Source organism: Aedes aegypti, chromosome 2 (assembly GCF_002204515.2).
Source record: "Aedes aegypti strain LVP_AGWG chromosome 2, AaegL5.0 Primary Assembly, whole genome shotgun sequence".
NCBI classification, from domain to species: domain Eukaryota; kingdom Metazoa; phylum Arthropoda; class Insecta; order Diptera; family Culicidae; genus Aedes; species Aedes aegypti.
The window spans coordinates 304254701-304274141 of NC_035108.1; the positions used below are offsets into that span (position 1 = coordinate 304254701).

At 37.8% G+C, this 19441-nt stretch overlaps 1 protein-coding gene across 1 annotated transcript in view; it reads left to right on the forward strand.

Annotated features, from left to right (window-relative positions):
- Nucleotides 1–19441, forward strand: part of LOC5574506 (GATA zinc finger domain-containing protein 14) — a 548034-nt gene that overhangs the window by 168905 nt on the left and 359688 nt on the right. The window lies entirely within an intron of this gene.

Consider the following 19441-nt stretch of genomic DNA (forward strand, 5'->3'; position numbering starts at 1 on the left):
AGAGCTTTCTTTGCCTAAGTTTGCCATTTTCGCATTCGTATATCGTGTGGCAGGTACGATGATACTCTTTGCCCAGGGAAGTCAAGGAAATTTCATTACGAAAAGATCCTGGACCGAGCGGGAATCGAACCCAGACACCTTCAGCATGGCTTTGCTTTGTAGCCGCGGACTCTAACCACTCGGCTAAGGAAGGCCCCAATGCGACTGTTCTAGAGAGCAAATAGGCAGCTTTAAAACCAGACCATATCGAAAGTAGCTGATTTCGAATACAGGTTCGGTTGATGATCCTTTCAGGTGGGTTAATTTTTGGGAATTCCTGCATAGAGTGCAATTGTGATTACCACACATCTTAAAAGTGAACAAGGTTCTAAGTTGGGAACAGTGGCAGTTCTTATAAATTGCTACGCTAAAATAAATGCTAATCAGATGTTATGTCAGAAATGAAACTACGATGCTATTTATCCAGACCGGCGCCGCCAAGCACTCAGAAATAGAGTTAATAACGAGATCTCACCAAGCATTACATTCGTTTGCTGAGATTCAGAAATTATTTTGCTGATAGTTGCAATTTTAAATCATTAGAAAATTGAAAGGATTTTTTTGAAAATAAAAATCATGACAAGTAAGAAATGTGTGTCGGAATTGTTGAAACAACGTGAGGAGTAATATTCGAATTGAAAATGGTTGAAAGTTTTGCAGTTGAAATTTCAATTTTCGTTCACTTTATTGCGTTTCTCATTTCACGTGAATACCGTCAGATTTTTTATACGAATTCTTCAAGAAATTGCTTGCAATATCAATACAATTTTCGATTTTATTTCTGCATTATTTTGTGTAACTTCCGAAAGAAAAAACTGATAGCAGAAAAAATGTAGTTAAAAATGTGTGAAATCAGTGGAAAAAAATTGTAGTTGCATTGTTTCTTTTTTCTTCCTGTAGAATAATGTGTGAGCTTTAAACATTATTTTTGATTACAGTAAACATTTTTTGGTGAAATTTTCAATTGTGAAGGTGCTTAGAATAGGCAACAAAATATTCTTTTATACCACTCTCCAACTGTCGCAAGGTTGTGGTCAGAAAAAATTTGGCTGCTGAAGAAGCAACAATACCCGGGTAGAGGAGAATTGCAAAAGAATAACAAAACTTACCATTAAAATAGAATGTTTGAATAGCAAAATGTGTTCTTTGTTTGTTTGAAATAAGAGATAAAATAACAAAAATAATAACTAAGTTTATATGGCATAAAATCTAAATAATATCATATTTTGCCATTGTAATAGCAAAAATATAGGCAATCGTAAATAACAAAATATGTTATAATGTAGATATTGATAACAAAATAATTACTAAATATGCTATTCACGAGTAGATCAAAATAATGGTAATTTTAGTTCTTTGACTTTATTATCTATATTTAGCATGATTGAAAAATAAACTTTTTGCTTTCCTGCAAAAACATTTGCTTTTTAAATGTTCAATGAATATCATACGAATAGTAAAATGAGCTATTATGGCAAAATACGATGTTGGTTTGTTCTCATGAATTTTTTAAATAAAGTTTTCAAATGTCAAAATAATAACATATTTTACTGTGATGGCGATGTTTGTTATTCTTTAGATGTTTAATGTTTTTTGCTCAAATAACAAATTTTACCATGATAGTATATTTTGTTATTGATTAGTTATTACATGACTTTCAAGCATAACATACTAATGACAAATTTTGATATGATTGTATGTTTTGCTATTGATAAGATATTTAATGTCATATATTAATAACATAATAATGGTTAAACTAGATATGATTGCAAAATTTGTTCTTATTTTACCATTATTTTGTTATTCACCTCTACCCGGGTATGGACCTGATTGCAAGAAATAATTTCCAAATGCTAGAAATAATTTCTTAAGCAAGAGACTACACAAATTTAAAAATGTCCAAAGAATTTTAAACATGGGCTCTTTATTTTACTCGCTCTTAGAATTCCTTCATAAACGTTTTTCAATGACTACGTCAAAACCCATTCTCAACATTTTCCCAAACTGTCATCTAGAGTTATGAACAAAGGTGCTCAATGTTTTCCTCAACAAGTGTTACTGAAATGCCTACATAAATATCATATAGAAATTACACCAATTATTAAATAAAATCTAATCAATGATCACGAGATAATTTGAAGCCGCACACAATCCAATTGATATGTTAAAAAAATGAAATCACAATAACAACAAAACATTTGTGATCAATACAGTAAAACAGATCGTCCTTACATGTGATGCTTTTATTACACTTGCTTTTATTTTCGATTACCATCCTATTCCGCCAACTTACGATGCCTATTAAACAATTCAGCAATAGTTGATATGCCTGATTTATAAGACTTCTCATATACGTTAAACAATAACTTTGAAATATACGATACTCATAAGAACTTTCCAGATTACCTTTCTTAGCTCGCAATGTTCACTACCAGTTTCATTTTCACTCATTGTCACTTTGTTTGAACTCAAAATGTTAGGTTTCAGTGTCTTATAATCAATTGAAAATACTTTTCAATGTGTTGCCAACAAAGGGTGTTGCTAAAATCGGGGGTAGACAAAATCGGGTGTTGCCAAAATCGGGAAGGCACTGTATACCATTTAATTCTACTAGAGTTTGTATCCTATGACAGATACGCATAATTCTATAAGGCCGTTATCAGAGTCGGGTACACCCGATTTTGTTTTTGCACGGGAGATGCGTACCGTGCAGAAATAGTTTGCAGTTCTAAATATAAAAAAATGTGTGGCAATTTTTTTTGCACGGCCGTGTAAAAACAAATCTGTGCAAAAACAGAATCGGGTGTACTAGACTCGATTAAGTTATTTTTTTAGAGACACCCTCCAACCTCTTTCACTCACTTTACCTGTGTTTAACACATACACTATCACTTTTGAAATCACATAGACCTCCTTCCGTGCGAGAAAGCAGCAAGGGCAGTCACGGCGCTGTCTAGGATCATGCCGAATAACTCGGCGATTTGCAGCAGTAAGCGGAGGCTATTGTCTAGCGTGGCTACGTCGATCCTGAGGTACGCTAGCCCGGCGTGGGGAACCGCAATGAAGACGAAGAGGAACCGAGTCAAGCTTAGTAGCACGTATAGGCTGATGGCCATGCGGGTAGCGAGTGCCTACCGAACCATATCTTCGGAGGCAGTATGCGTGATTGCCGGAATGGTCCCTATCGGCTACGTTTTGGAAGAGGATAAGGAGTGCTACGAAGCTAGTAGTACTAGAGGAGCCCGGAAGATTGCCCGAGCCGACACGATGGTGAAATGGCAACGCGAGTGGGATACCGCTGAGAAGGGAAGGTGGACTTATCGCCTTATTCCAAATCTAGCGAAATGGGTGAGCAGATCCCATGGAGAAGTCAACTTCCACTTGACGCAGTTCTTGTCAGGTCACGGCTGCTTCAAGAAATATCTGCACAGGTTCGGCCACGCAGAGTCGCCGCTCTGCGCTGAGTGCCCAGTCGTAGAGGAGTCGCCGGAACACGTCATTTTCGAGTGTCCACGTTTTGCTGCGGAACGAAGCGAGATGACAGCGGTCTGCGGTGCTGACGTAACCGTAGACAACGTAGTGGATAGAATGTGTAGCGATGAGGTGATGTGGAACGCGGTGAACATGGCGGTGACGAAAATAATGTCATTGCTTCAGCGGAAGTGGAGGGAGGAACAAGCCAGTGTACCGGAAGTCAGTCTCCAACCGGAATCGCCGAACCGAGCTCGGCACCCAACCGGTAGGTAAGCTTGATCCACCGTTGGGGACAAGACCGAGTAGATCGTGGAAAAGCACCGGAAATTGTAGGCTTCGTGGCCGTGCGGTTAGCGGCGTCAGTCGTTTAGGCATATTGTGCCATGAAGTGTGGGTTCGATTCCCACTCCAGTCGGTGGAAACTTTTCGTCAAACGAAAAATTCATCATTGGGCTACTGAGTGTTTCGTGTTGTCCGTTGCCTAATGTTTGTGATTGTTCAGTCTGTGCAGCTTTGAGCTGAAGACGGTGTAAATTGTCGTGTCAAATTGGTCGTCAGGGCACCTGTGAACCGGAAGTCATCCGCCAACCGGAATCGCAGGACCGACCTTGGCACCTATCCGGGCAGCATCGGTACCGGAAGAACTTCCACCTCCGGGGAAGTCTTCGTCGGGGTAGGGTAGATTCACCGCCGGGGACTATCCGAATAGTGCGCGAGAACCTGGAGTGCTAAATGGCATGCGTCCAGCACCGAGAGAACTTCCTTCGTCAGGGAGTTTCTGGCACCCATGGTATCGTGAGCCGAATGGCTGAATATGGCATGTTTAGATCACAAACTAGGAATACTAACAAATTATTAATGGGAGCCGAAGGGCTCAGCATGGCATGGATTAGGAACTAATAAATTAATGATGGAGCCGAAGGGCTTAATGAAGGGTGCGCGTAGCATGTGTCGCCTCTTCTTCGAAGTAATACCGCAAGGTGGTGCCGGAGAAGAATTCTTTACGGTGACGGTGTACCTAGGAGACTGTTTTTTAGTGGGTAGGCGCCCCATTGCGAATCCCACACAGTGCCAAACCATACACTGTGGCATGAGCATGAACAAATACAGGCCAGTCTTGAGAAGATTTTTTTTAACTCCTAGAGATGCATGAAAAAAAAAAAAAAAAAAGACCTCCTTCAAATGATACTCAAACGATGTTTATGTAAAGGTTGGTAACATGGAACTGATTAATTTTCAATAACTGGAATCATTCATTTTATTCCAAGAATTTAAATGGAAACGTAAAAAAATTCAGTCTGCGTAAGCAATTTCCCTAAGAATTCAGGTAAATTTTCATCATATGAGCCCGACATATTGGAGCAAGTAAAATAAGGTAAATTCAACTTCAGAATGACGCAATCCCATCACATTGAACCTAATGCCATCAAAATGAACTTAATTTAATTCGGATTACAATAAGTTACAGTCAGCTTGGACGTTAATTAAGAGGAAAACAACCATCATCGTTTTACAAATTTTCAAAACCAGTTTTTTTTTGCTCACATGCTATCTGGACTGCGATGATAGATTTTTATGAGGATATCTTTAAATTTGAACGAAAAAACTGGTTTTTCGTTTTTGATGATTGCTGATGATTGAATGATGGATTCTTGAGCCTTAACAAGAATGACGCATTCTTAAGTGCAAATAATTACCATCAAATTTCTTCTTCTTCTTTCTGACGTAACAGAAGCCGGCTTCTTAATTTCTCATGAGCACTTTCACAGTTATTAACTGACAGTTTTTTTTGTCAATCAACCAATTTTGCATGTGTTTATCGTGTGACAGGTACGATCAAACCCTACGCTCAGAGAAGTCGAGAAAACTTCCTTAACGAGAAGATCCTTGACTAGCGGGACTCGAACCTACGACACTCAGCTTGGCCTTGCTGAATAACTGCGCGTTTACCGTTAAGGTTATCTGGCCCTCAATATCAAATTTACTTTTTTTACCTCGAGTATTTTGCTTAAAATGGAATTTACGTCATTGTAATATTTGTTTTAGTAGTGAGTAGGACTGAAAGATTTTTGATGGACAGCCTACATATTACAGAAAATTTTAAAATCCGTTTAAGAAGGATTGTTAAAATCAGGTCATCAACCAACTAACTGTTCCTAATCAACCACATGCTGTCGCAAATCGCCTGTCTCAGAGAGTTTTGTTTTGGACCATTTCTTAATAAGAGCCACATTGCCCACCGATGAATCCTTGTAATCCTTCCGTAGTATATTCCAAGCATCTTTTGCAGCCACTGTAACCTAGCCTCTGAAAACCCATTTTCGCAAACTACATGCTTTTTGCTCGCTCATCACAAACTGCTCCATAAAACTGTTAAAAATGTACTACGCACGCACTACCTTTTAATTTCTTGCAACCCTGGATTAACAACCTGTTAAACAGATGCGTGATAACACAGGAAATCAAACCAGCTTGTTCGGTGATTTAAAACGTTATAGAGCTCTGCACTATTTTGATTTTATATAGAGTTTTGACGTTTTTTGGCCGTTTTGTTTACTAAACTCATGGAAGATTGAAAGAAAGAGAGAATGATTTTTGTGCAGAGTCGCATGAATGTATTTTTCTCTCCTCCTCTTAACAACTGTCAACTAACTAAACAAATGCCTACTTGTCTTGCGCATGATGATATACTCTTAACAACCCTGAACTTTGACGCGATGATTTCAATTAGTGTTCAATTTATTGAAAACAATCATGTCATAAGTGCCCATTTATAAGTGTTGAATTAAGGTTCTAAAGCTTAGCAATTCTCGCTGAAACCAGGCCGCCATCGGCACCCATCGTTAGAATTTCAATTTTATGTCACTGATCGCTAGTTTTCGATAAAACTTAAAAGTGGTCCTTTCGGTTTTCTCAAATTGGTGGACCCCTCGTACGCCAGCTAGCTAAACAGTTTGCGAAAAAGCCCAGTTTTTGATAAATATTGGGTATTTCTTCACTTGTTATGTCTCATGTATCCCTTGAAACACATAGCAAACTTAGTGGCATTGTATAGAGAAAGGATATAGCTTTCATTTGAAGTTAAAAAAAAAAAAATTGGCAGCCATTTTGAATTTGACCGCCATCTTGAATTTTGTTAGAAAAATCGTTTTTTCACCATTAGCGCACCGCCAGTTTTGAATTCTGAGATCACCATCAGAAAGATGAGAAAAAATTGCGTAAGATAGGCTTTAAAAACTAGGTGAGCAATGGTATTTACCTTATGAAATGAACAATTTTCTAAATCATGTTCTACGATTTTGACGTACACGTTATTTTTTGTACATCAAAGAAACAAGTACTGAAGCTTTGGTGTTTTATTCAAGCACAGTGAAGAATAAGAGTATTATTTTGAGTGAAAAAATCTGGCGGCCATCTTGGATTTTGTTGCCATCTTGATTTTAAGTAGTAGAATGAATTTTTAACCTTGAGAGCACTCAACATGTCGAATTTACAGGCTACCAAGAAAAATAAGGTTACGTATATTCTTCTTCACATTATTCTTCATTTTCCTGACGTTACGTCCCTACCGGAACCGAGCCTGCTACTCAGCTTTATTAGTTATAAGTACAGGTTACAGGTTATTGGTCTTTTATAATGCGATTTTGATAACAGAATATCTTTGAATTCAGTAATAATGAATAAATAAATTCAATAAATGAAAACATTACAAAACATTTATTGAAATAAACAAACATTTTTTTAACCATATGTATTTTTGTTCATTGAATGAAACTTATAGATTGCGCGTTGGGACATTATTAGGTCTTGTGGCAATATCTGTAGTTTTAACGTAAAACATTGCCAAAAATACATTGACTTAGAATAGAAATCTTAAGTTTTTGAGCAAAAAAAAAAATCGTAAATTTTCTGAGCCATAAAGTATCGGTTTTACTACCGCCCAACAAACATGTGAAAAATAGCGAAATTGAAAGATGAGAAGCAGGCTTTGTTCTAGCGTGGACGTAATGCCGAAACTCAGGAGTATCATTTGGAGTTTGAAAAATCTGGCGGCCATCTGGTTATTAGCAGATGAATGTTTTTTCACCATCTCAGCACTCATCATGATGAAGGCCACCGTTAAAAATTAAACAATCAGATTATTTTTTTCTTGTCTTATCTCAGCTGTTCAACTGATTGCTCATTTCTTTTAAATAGACCAAATAAATGAAAGAATTAATGCTACTCCTCAACTCGAAGATATACATAAGAATCATTCAGGTAGCAAATAAGCGTTAACAAATCCTATTTGATAATTTGTTTTTGAAGCTAGTTAAGCTGAGGTGCTGGCTCTGTTTCAGTAGGGACGTAACGTAAGGAAAATAAAGAACAAGAAGAAGAGTGAGTGTAACGATAGTATCAAAATCCAACATATTGAGTGCAAACAAGGTGAAAACTTATTCTACTACTTAAAACCAAGATGGCGTCAAAATCCAAGATGGCCGCCAATTTTTTTCACTCAAAATAATACTCCTATTCTTCACCTGACTCGAATAATACACCAACGATTGAATACTTGTTGCTTTGTTGAACAAACAATGATGTTTGCATGTTTGCACTCGACATATACGTCAAAATCGTAGAACATGCTTTAAAAATCGTTCATTTAATAAGGTAAATACCATTGTTCACCTAGTTTTTGCAGCCTATCTTACGCAATTTTTTCTCAGCTTTATGATGATGACCTCTGAATTCAAAACTAGCGGTGCGCTAATGGTGGAAAAACGATTTTTCTAACAAAATTCAAGATGGCGGCAATATTTAAAATGGCCGCCAATTTTTTTTAACTTCAAATGAAAGCTATATCCTTTCTTTATACGATGCCACTAAGTTTGTTATGTGTTCCAAGGGAGATATGAGACATATCACGTGAAGAAATACCCAATATTTATCAAAAACTGGGCTTTTTCGCAAACTGTTTAGCTAGCTGGCGTACGAAGGGTCCACCAATTTGAGAAAACCGAAAGGACCACCCTTAAGTTTTATCGAAAACTACCGATCAGTGACATAAAATTCATATTCTAACGATGGATGCCGATGGCGGCCTGGTTTCAGCGAGAATTGCTCAGCTATACTAAATGACAAATAAGTTCGGTCGAATGCCGAGGAAGTCATCAGTGTTTTTAGTATGAATTTTGGAAATATCCTAACTTGATCAGTGATGTGTGATCCTTAGAGTGCGGTGCCCGATCCAGTGAGGGTGGGTGAGAAAAAAAAGTTAATAATGAGCATAGTAAGGCAACCACGGTGCGACGATGGAGAAAAAAAACAACAATATAACCTGATGAGATCGTATATAACATATTTATCTTATATAACCTGTCTTCTATCATCAATTGAACCCACTAAATACGCGAACTTAGGAAGTGTGAAATTATTTCAGCTACTATTTGATATCTGGGTGTTTTCATGCGGGGTTTGCTGGTAATGAAAATGACATCAGTATGTGTGTGTATTTACTGCCATTCTTGAAATGGGTCGTTGGACTTTCAGTAGAGCTATCACCTTCCATCTCCTGGGCTAAAGTTATCTGCACCTATATAGATATTGAAGGGTTTCAATAAATATGTGCAAATAAATTTCTTCCATAAAAGCACTGCCGGTCAGAGGGAGTTGGATTGAAAACACACACACAATTTTGGAAATCCCAAGCAAAAATTCAAGTAAAAATTTAGTTAACAACATTCAAAGGATTGTTTTTTTATCTTTATTAATGTCATTTTTACTCTGGGTTATAGTTCATCTTGGGCAGTGATGAATTTTGGACTGAATGCGAACCAAAAGTGAACGTATCCCGAACCAAACTTGCACGAGAACGCAGTAGTCAATGAGTTCACGAGCAAGAGCCTGCCGTTGCACAAGAACGACCCGTTCAGGCTGTGAACCGTTTCACCAGTTCGTTTAACTTTTAGTTAAAATTTGACAGCTCGATAGTTATTTCCCCTCCGGTTATAAATAACCCTGCTCTGGAGCATGGTTAAACTTGACAGTTCGAAAGTTATTATTTGCTCCCGTGAATTTGAGAATAACTAACCATCTGTCAACTTTGTTCTGAAATAACTACTCGACTGTCAAAGCTCAAATGGGTCGACTGCGATGTTCAATTTGACCATTTGAGGGGAAAATAACTATTGAAATGTCAAATTTTAACTAATAGTTAAACGGACTGGTGAAACGGTTCACAGCCTCAGTTGGCAATGGATAAATGCACGAGTTCACTAATTTGACGTTTGAGCGGTGTCGAATTCACTGGTTGCTATGGTAGCATATATAACACGGCACCGCTAAAACGTCAAATGATGAACTCATGCATAGGTCCATGGATCATTGAAGGTTACTCTTTTGGCACTCACCGCATCAAAACAGTGGCGGCACCGTATATGTAATTTAACATTGTGACACCATCGGTGTTATGTCAAACACACAAGACTATGGTGGCGCTATCTGTGCTTTTCATAGCGGCCGTTTTGGTTATTTTAATGATCCATTATTATCGGAGCTCTCACTTGGGAAATAAAAGATTGAATTGCCGTACACTTTCATGGAGGGAAAAGCGTACAGCGCTTGATATTATTCATTTAAAAACATAGGTTTGGCATAGATTTTCCCTCCCCTTGGTTGGCGACCTTGCCGCGATGGGAGGGTATAATCCATTAGCCCATATGATGGAAACCAAAGGCGTAACCTGTAGCGGTGGTATCATATTTTGGCATTTTTTGCTTAAGGCCGCGTCATAATTCATATGGCATAGACGCAATAATATCTCGGATGTGGTCCAACGGACATTCTGCGTCATTGATAGAATTGATGCCCATTTCAAATAATTAATCTATTCGAAGTGGACATTAATACTATTGGTGACGTTCAGTTTGCCTTTTGCTAACCAGAATGATCCGTAGCCACTCTTACTCTTACTATTAGCTAGCTAGATACATCGTTATCATATACGACGTAGGGAATACTTAGAAACTCTTAGGAAAATGACTAGTAGATTCACTGAGTAGAAATAAGTGGCGACAATCTTATTTTAATATGGTTTTTACATTACCATAATAAGAAATACCTATTTTGTAACAACGGTATAAATAATCTAATTCCAGCTTCATTTTCGCAAAATTTACAAGTAGAAAGTAGGCGTTGTGAAGCATTGCATTTGCCACCGAAAAGTGAATCTTGTAGGAAACTGTAATAGAAGCCTAAGGTAACTTTACTCTTCAATATTCACTTTAAAAATGACTATGGAAAGTAAGACGCTGAGATCGATCATTAGGGTACACTTGCTAGTTTCGAAAAATTGTTGAACAGACAAGGAAAGCGACTTTTTTCATTAAGGATATATGAACGTAATGACCAATAAATACTTTTAACAACAAAAAATGAAATTATCTAGAACTACTACTAAACAGCCTAATTTTGTTAAGACTTGACGACACTTGACATTTAAGACTCTAATCTTACGTAAAAGACAATAGTAATCAGAATAGCACTTGAATGACAAATTATTCAAAACCATTTCGACTAGACAGTATTAGTAATGCACTACTATTTCAAACAAATTCTAATGGAGCTGCTGATTTTCATAATGCTTCCTTTTCTCAGAAGCAAGGGAATATGGGTACTTTTCAAAAACTACCACGTCACAATACTAATAAAAAACAGTGTTCATGTGGGCGCCATTGCCTAGTCCGTCTGAGTATTGGTCCTGGTAGAGGGGAAACTTGGCAAAAGCCAGACCGAGGGTTCAGCCTTGACAAGTTAAGCTGTCATGCAGCTCCAACTGAATACCATACAAAAAAAAAAACATAGGTTTGGCATAGATTTTCGTCGTGCATAAGTCCAAATTTATTGGGTTCAATTTTCGACATGCACGAGTTCATATTTTTGAATTGAACAATGTTCTATCCCACTTGATCACTGCGTTCAACAAATTGAACTGGAACACTAACTGTTCAAATGCAGCACTGTCTGGAGAGCAACGGCTTACTATGGTTTTGTTTTCTATCTCAGCGTATTTTTTTTTATTCAATAGTCTTTGGAATTGGAATTTCGTGGCCTTATGGTTAGGGACTGGTAAGTGGTGCTTCTAAGGCTGTGAACCGTTTCACCAGTTCGTTTAACTTTTAGTTAAAATTTGACAGCTCGATAGTTATTTCCCCTGCGGTTAGAAATAACCCTGTTCTGGAGCATGGTTAAACTTGACAGTTCGAAAGTTATTTTTTGCTCCCGTGAATTTGAGAATAACTAAATATCTGTCAACTTTGTTCTGAAATAACTACTCGACTGTCAAAGCTCAAATGGGTCGACTGCGATGTTCAATTTAACCGTTTGAGGGGAAAATAACTATCGAAATGTCAAATTTTAACTAATAGTTAAACGAACTGGTGAAACGGTTCACAGCCTAAGAAATGTTTCGCCATCTACAGAGCTAAGAGAAATTTGAACTCACGAACACTCGCATACTTGTCATAAAAAATACCCTGGATTCTGGGTGATTCCGAGACAAAGTGCATACAGTCGGGTCTCCTATTAAACGCATTCCTATAACGTGCACTCCTATTACGCTCACTCCTATTAGACACACCAGAACGTTATAGGAGACCCAGGGCTTATGGGATTTCATCACTTTGGGGGTGTTGTTGAATATCTCGTATGCCAAAAGAGATAGCACAGTACTGTCTTCGGAGAAGTTTCAGTGCTAAGTACGATCTACCTTTAGGAGTTGAGGATCATCCTTTTAGTTGAGAACTTGGCCGGTAGGGGCACTTTTTCTGATATGCACTATATGAACCATGAGGGATAAGAATGCAAAATTGTGTAACATATGATATCTCTAGATCCTGATGTTTTTGAAGGTTGGTGTCTTCGAAAGAGTTGTTCAGTAGCTGAAGGGCTGACATGCGGTGGTCATTCTGATACGGAATTACGCCACCAGGCGGCGCTAGTGGGCATGAAATTTTTGTTTTGCGCATAGCTCAGTTGCCTGACCACTTAGAAAGATGGCGTCTTCGGCAAAGTTGCTCAGTATCACAAGGACTAACATTATTTGAGCCGAAAGTTTCCAAATTTTGCCACCAGGCGGCGCTAGTGAGAAAAGAATTTTTATTTTACGGATAGCTCAGTAGCATGACCCCAGACAACCAGAAATCGCATGAAAGTTCACATTACAACTCGTTTATTCATACTAATTACATCAAACCCGCAAAACACTGTGGATAAACTCGTCAGATTGATGAATTTCCTCGCATAAAACACTTCTTTTCTGAGTTCATTTATACATATTGTTTCGTCTCGTACACTCGTACAAAGTAAATCGAATCAATCCGTAGCAGCTGTCAAATCAACATTTGTTATCATACGTTAAGTCGCATAAGATCACAGGTTAGTTCGGTAGAATATTTATACACTCGCATTGTATGTTATTATTCATCACATAATATATGCACGCATATCGCCTCCACTTTTGTACGTAGAAGGCCTTTTCGCGACATCTTATAAGTAAAATTTTGCACATACATAGCCTCCAGGTGATTTCGTTATACGTACATTTTGGTTGTCTGGGACCACTTAGAAAGATGGCGTCTTCGGTAAAGTTGCTCAGTATCACAAGGGCTAACATTATTTGAGCCGAAAGTTTCCAAATTTTGCCACTAGGCGGCGCTAGTGAGCAAAGAATTTTTGTTTCGCGCATAGCTCAGTAGCCTGACCACTTAGAAAGATGGCGTCTTCGGCAAAGTTGCTCAGTATCACAAGGGCTAACATTATTTGAGCCAAAAGTTTTGAAATTTTGCCACTAGGCGGCGCTAGTGTGCAAAGAATTTTTGTTTTGCGCATAGCTTCGTAGCTTGACTACTTAGAAAGATGGCGTCTTCGGCAATGTTTATCAGTATCACAAGGTCTAACATTATTTGAGCCGAAAGTTTCGAAATTTTATATATACGTAGAAATCGGGAGAAAAAGGGAAACTTTCGGCTCAAATGATGTTAGTCCTTGTGATACTGAGCAACTTTACCGAAGACGCCTTATTCTAAGTAGTCAGGCTACTGAGCTATGCGCCAAACAAAAATTCTTTGCTCACTAGCGCCGCCTAGTGGCAAAATGTCGAGATTTTCGGCTAAAATAATGTTAGCCCTTGTGATACTGAGCAACTTTGCCGAAAACGCCATCTTTATTAGTAGTCAGGCTACTGAGCTATCCGCGAAACAAAAATTCTTTGCTCACTAGCGCCGCCTAGTGGCAAAATTTGGAAACTTTCGGCTCAAATAATGTTAGTCCTTGTGATACTGAGCAACTTTGCCGAAGACGCCATCTTTCTAAGTGGTCAGGCAACTGAGCTATGCGCAAAACAAAAATTTCCTGCCCACTAGCGCCGCCTGGTGGCGTAATTCCGTATCAGAATGACCACCGCATGTCAGCTCTTCAGCTACTGAACAACTTTTCCGAAGACACCAACCTTCTAAAACATCAGGATCTAGAGATATCATATGTTACACAATGTTGCATTCTTATCCCTCATGGTTCATATAGTGCATATCAGAAAAAGTGCCCCTACCGGCCAAGTTCTCAACTAAAACGATGATCCTCAACTTTTAAAGATAGATCGTACTTAGCACTGAAACTTCGCCGAAGACAGTACTGTGCTATCTCTTTTGGCATACGAGATATTCAACAACACCCCTAAAGTGATGAAATCCCATAAGCCCTGGGTCTCCTATAACGTAGATTCCTATTACGCCCCCCAACCATGTGTCTAATAGGAGACCTGACTGTATTGTTTTTCTTTGAGTTTCGCTACCACATCCACACAAAGGCACCCATACACTTGAACGTGATAACCGCTATAAACTAAAAGTGAAAAAAATCGCTCAAAATTCAAAATCTACTTTTAATGGGCGTAGGAATCATATGTGTGAAAATCAGATTTTTGTTCATACGAGTTCTGAAATGGCAGTATGACGAAATCTTGCCCATGCTCTCTGGGACATGTTGCACCTCTCAGATTATTGTTTTTATGAGCACTTGCACAGTTATCAACTGAGAGCTTTCTTTGTCAATGTTACCATTTTCGCATTCGTATATCGTGTAGCAGATAAGTAGAAGCATTAACCTAGGAATGCATTCTCAACTTTTCGCTTTTTTTATTTTTCTAATATCAAGTCGGCTGCACGCTTGCAGTGCTGTCAGGAATATTGATAGTTACGCATGATATCAAGCAATATTATTCAGTTGAAATTAAAAAGACTGGGACTGATGCTGGGATTAATGCCAACGGAGTCTTATTAATTGTAACTCCACTATTACCAACTAGTAAAAGAATATATTTTGTGTATCACTGCTTTGAAACGGAAGTTTACGGATTCAAAGGAGTTTCACCTTAAATTCAGTGCATATTATTGAATTCTGTTATAACTGAAAGAAACTCTGTGAATTCAGTGAGAACTGTTGAAAAATGTCTGGTCCAACAAATACAGGTATAAATTTGATCATGAATTAGTTGTACCATTCCTTATAATCATGATTTATCATTTTCATTTGTTTGTTTAATTTGTTTACCGGCAAAACAGACCGATGCTCCGAGTAGGAGCTATAAAATGCATTTTTATGGTTTAACTAGTTTAAACATAAAAATCAATAGACCGCTTCTGGCCAAAAGTTCTTAGTGAAATTTGAAAGTGAAAAAACAGTCCTTTCAGAATCGCAAATCGCTATGTGCGTCAATCTGCGTCCAAACTAATGCTATTAGTCCAAAAAAGCCCCATAAAAATCTATTATTTGAAAATAACTATTTTACCATAAGAGATAGCAAGTTGCAATGTTCAGCAAAAACATGTAGATTTGGTAGTTGAACAATTTTGTAGAAGACACTAAAAATGTCAAAAATTTAGGAAAAAAGTAATACTAAAATTTTGATTTTTAAGGGTCATTTTAAGATAAAATTACATATCTTGTAATGTATAAGAGATAGAAATTTGGTGTCTTAGACAAAGTGTCTTGAATTAACATGTGCTACAACTTTGCTGAAGACACCGACCGTCTATCTCGAACGGGTAAAAAAAATATTTTTTTATCTCACTTTTAGGTGATTTAATCACCTGGCCGCTAGTATCAAAAGAAGCGCTTTTACAAATCAAGAAACTTCTCTGAACAAACTTTTTCACTAAAACCAACGGTTTAGACGCTATTCTATTTCGATCACAAAATCGGCAAAAAAAAAATCACTGTGGAATGCTAATATCGCTGCTGTTCGTGTTACCAACATCTAGTTTGCCACGAACTGACAGCATGAGTACCGGGCCTCAAAGTGTCAGATTAATTTTCAAAACCAAAACAACGACATGGTATTGAACAAACAATGAAAACCCATAATATAAGGTAATAATAATTAAAATCAGTTTTGTGACAACAACGCCACTAGCGTTCTACTACTAATATTTCTATTGGCAGATACGATGATACTTTATGCCCAGGGAAGTCAAGGAAATTTCTTTTACGAAGAGATCCTGGACCGAACGGGAATCGAACCCAGACACCGTCAGCATGGCATTGCTTTGTAGCCGTGGACTCTGACCACTCGGCTTAGGAAGGCCCCTAACTAATACTGTGTACTGTTTCAATCAATTAGGAGCGATTTGTATTAAGAGTTGGAAATGCTCTCTACTGGAGTTTGACAGTCAGCCATTCATAAATATTATCGATGATATCCATACCTCATAAAGGCGTTTATTAGCTGTTCTACACCGAACAAAGTGCTAAGCCTAAAGTAGCGGATACGCAACTCGTAAAATCCACATCATAATCCACTTCTTTCACCCACAAATTTCTAAATCTCTACCAGAAAATGACCATACCACACCAGTGCCGAAGGGCTTCTCTAGCTCTAAAAAAAAACTTTTCCACCGAATTAAGTTAACAAACTTTGAACTTCATCGTCATCGCCCCATCGTCAGCTGGAGTCGTTCCGGAGCTTCCCCCTTCTCTTATGTTGCTTCACATGTTTCATCGCGAGCTTTTTTCCCCCCTATTTTGTTTCCGATGGGAAAGTTGGTCCACCACCCATTTTCCCCCCCAGGATGGGAAACACATAACGCAACACGAAACAACGAAAAAATCGACAACGACGACGGTAATGGCGGCGGTGAAGCTCTTCCAACGAGGGCAAGTTTGGAAATTGCTGGTTGGTGTTCGGGTTAATTTTTTTTTCGGTTCGTCTTCAAGTGATCGGAAAGCCAGAGGGGGATGCTGCGATGCGGATTGCGAAACAAAATAAAAAAAAGTTCAAACTCGTATAGCTAGGGTTTTAAGTGAAAATGGTTGTAAAACACGTTGTAACGATGTTGCGATGAGTTTGATTTTTTTATTGTGCGGTTCGATCGCAAGTTTCCACGCGATTTTTAAATCCATTTCGCAAGTGGGGGAAAAAATGCAACGATAAAGGTTTTAACGATGAGTTTGTTAGTTTTTTGTTCGGCGTCGTTTTGTGCAACCGAATCAAAAGGAAATGCAATAAAAAAAATTGTTGAGGTTAACCGTAACGAATGTCGGAGATTTATCGCCAACTTGAATGGTTTTAATTGTGTTATCATTTCACCGCCATAAAATGTGCATCGTGACCCAAAACGATCGGAAAAGTGTGGTAACGGTATTTGAATCTTTTTTGTAGCAGGTCTTAATTTTTTCTTCAGGGCATTACTATTCTACGGTTAAATGTTATATAAGAAACAACTTGAATTTGTTGAATTAAAAATTTGGTTTGATTTTTTGAAATAAGGACTCCACTGCAATAATGCTTTTTTTTTCAGAATAAGTGTGCTTCTCTTCAGAGTACCAACATAAAAAAACGATGAATATTTTTTCTTCAACTTGCAATAAGTTTGTCAATTATCAACCGAATTCCACCACAGTTAGATCGGGAATCCAATATAGTTTTCAAAAAATTATGAATGATTTTGAAAACTGGCGTAGTTTTGAAATAAGGCCAAAATCGCATGGGGTACCACAACCAAAACAGGATACTCAATAATAAATACATTGAATCGCTCTAAAACATCGATTAAATCATTATATGATGTACCCCTAAATATAAAGGTACTATCCATTAGCAGCTTAGATTCATGTTAGACCATTGTGGCCACATCGTCATCTGGTACGGTGTCCGACCGTTTGGCCGAATGCCTTTTGGCCGAACGCCATTTGGCTGAATGCCATCTGGCCGAACAGGTCGTTTGGCCGAACGCCGTTTGGCCGAGTTACGAACAAAAAAATATTATTATGACAACACTTATGTGTAAAATTCTTAGATGCTGCCCAATAATTGATTAGCTAATTAGTTTATGGACGTCACATACACTCCCGTGCATAAGTTTGGGTTCACCCCCTCAAAAACATGCCACAGTATTCTGTGCTTATCTCTGTGACTACACGTCCAATTGAAACTCTCTAAGTCGCATTTGGAAGGCAAAGAGTTATTCTTACTTCATATGTATTTTTCCAAAAACATTTTTTGAATTTTGTATACTAAATTTTTACTTGAAGTTGTGACATTTTTCAAAAAACACACTGAAAAATCATATCTAATTTCCTCAGCATTGGGTCGACCAAAATTTTAAATCAAAGTGTCATTAGAATCGTAATCTTTGAAGAGACCCCACGAAATTTTGGCGGAAAAATCTGGAATGTATTCAAAATCAATGAAAGAGTCAGTCAAGTCATCGTGCAAAAGTTTGGGTTCACCCCTCAGTATGATGCAAATCGTGCAAAAGTTTGGGTTCACCCGAGCCGCACGCACATCATTTTTGTCAATATCTCTGCCGTTTTGCAATCGATTTTAATAGTTTAAAGCTTTTTTGACCGCAAATAATGGCGCGTACATGATTAGTTTGAGATTTCACAGATTTAAGGAAGTTCAGGTGAACCCAAAGTTTTGCACGATACACCATACTCAGGGGTGAACCCAAACTTTTGCACGATGACTTGACTGACTGTTTCATTGATTTTGAATACTTTCCAGATTTTTCCGCCAAAAATTCGTGGGGTCTCTTCAAAGAATATAAGATTACGATTCTAATGACACTTTGATTTAAAATTTTGGTCGACCCAATGCTGAGGAAATTAGATATGATTTTTCAGTGTGTTTTTTGAAAAATGTCACAACTTCAAGTAAAAATTTAGTATACAAAATTCAAAAAATGGTTTTGGAAAAATACATACGAAGTAAGAATAACTCTTTGCCTTTCGAATGCGGCTTAAAGAGTTTCAATTGGACGTGTATTCATAGAGATATGGACAGAACACTTTTGTATGTTTTTGAGGGGGTGAACCCAAACTTTTGCCCGGGAGTCTAATTAAAGTCCATCGTGTCTGTCAATATAGAAGTGCTCCAAGAGAATGATAAAATTGACCCCTTAATATAGGACGAAATTGTGAACTTTACTCATCGCGTCCAGACTCAAAGCTCATGGTTGTTTCATCTGGGGTTACCAACGGTATGACTGGATTCCAGTTTTTAAGATTTAATAGTTTTTTCTTCTTTTAAACATAGGCTTTTCTTTCTAGTTGATCTGGTTTCATTATTGTTGGCAATATTTAAGCTTATATATTAATTAAGATTTTCGCTTTTCTTGAATCACCGGCAGTTCTTTGTTGTTATACTTATATAGAAATTATTTGCATCACACTTGCTTAAATCTTCATAAGAGATTTTTCCTTTGATCATCATCTGATCATAGGCTGTTATTTCTGTTTCACCTCCAATTAAGATTGCAACGAGTCAACTGAACTATGCACCTTTGCTTGCGTATATCAGTAAAGCGATTCACTCGGTGAACAATTACGTTGAAAAAGCTCATTGTTTCTCCGTTGTGAAAAGAAGAAGCGAAAATGTATGGTTACTTAT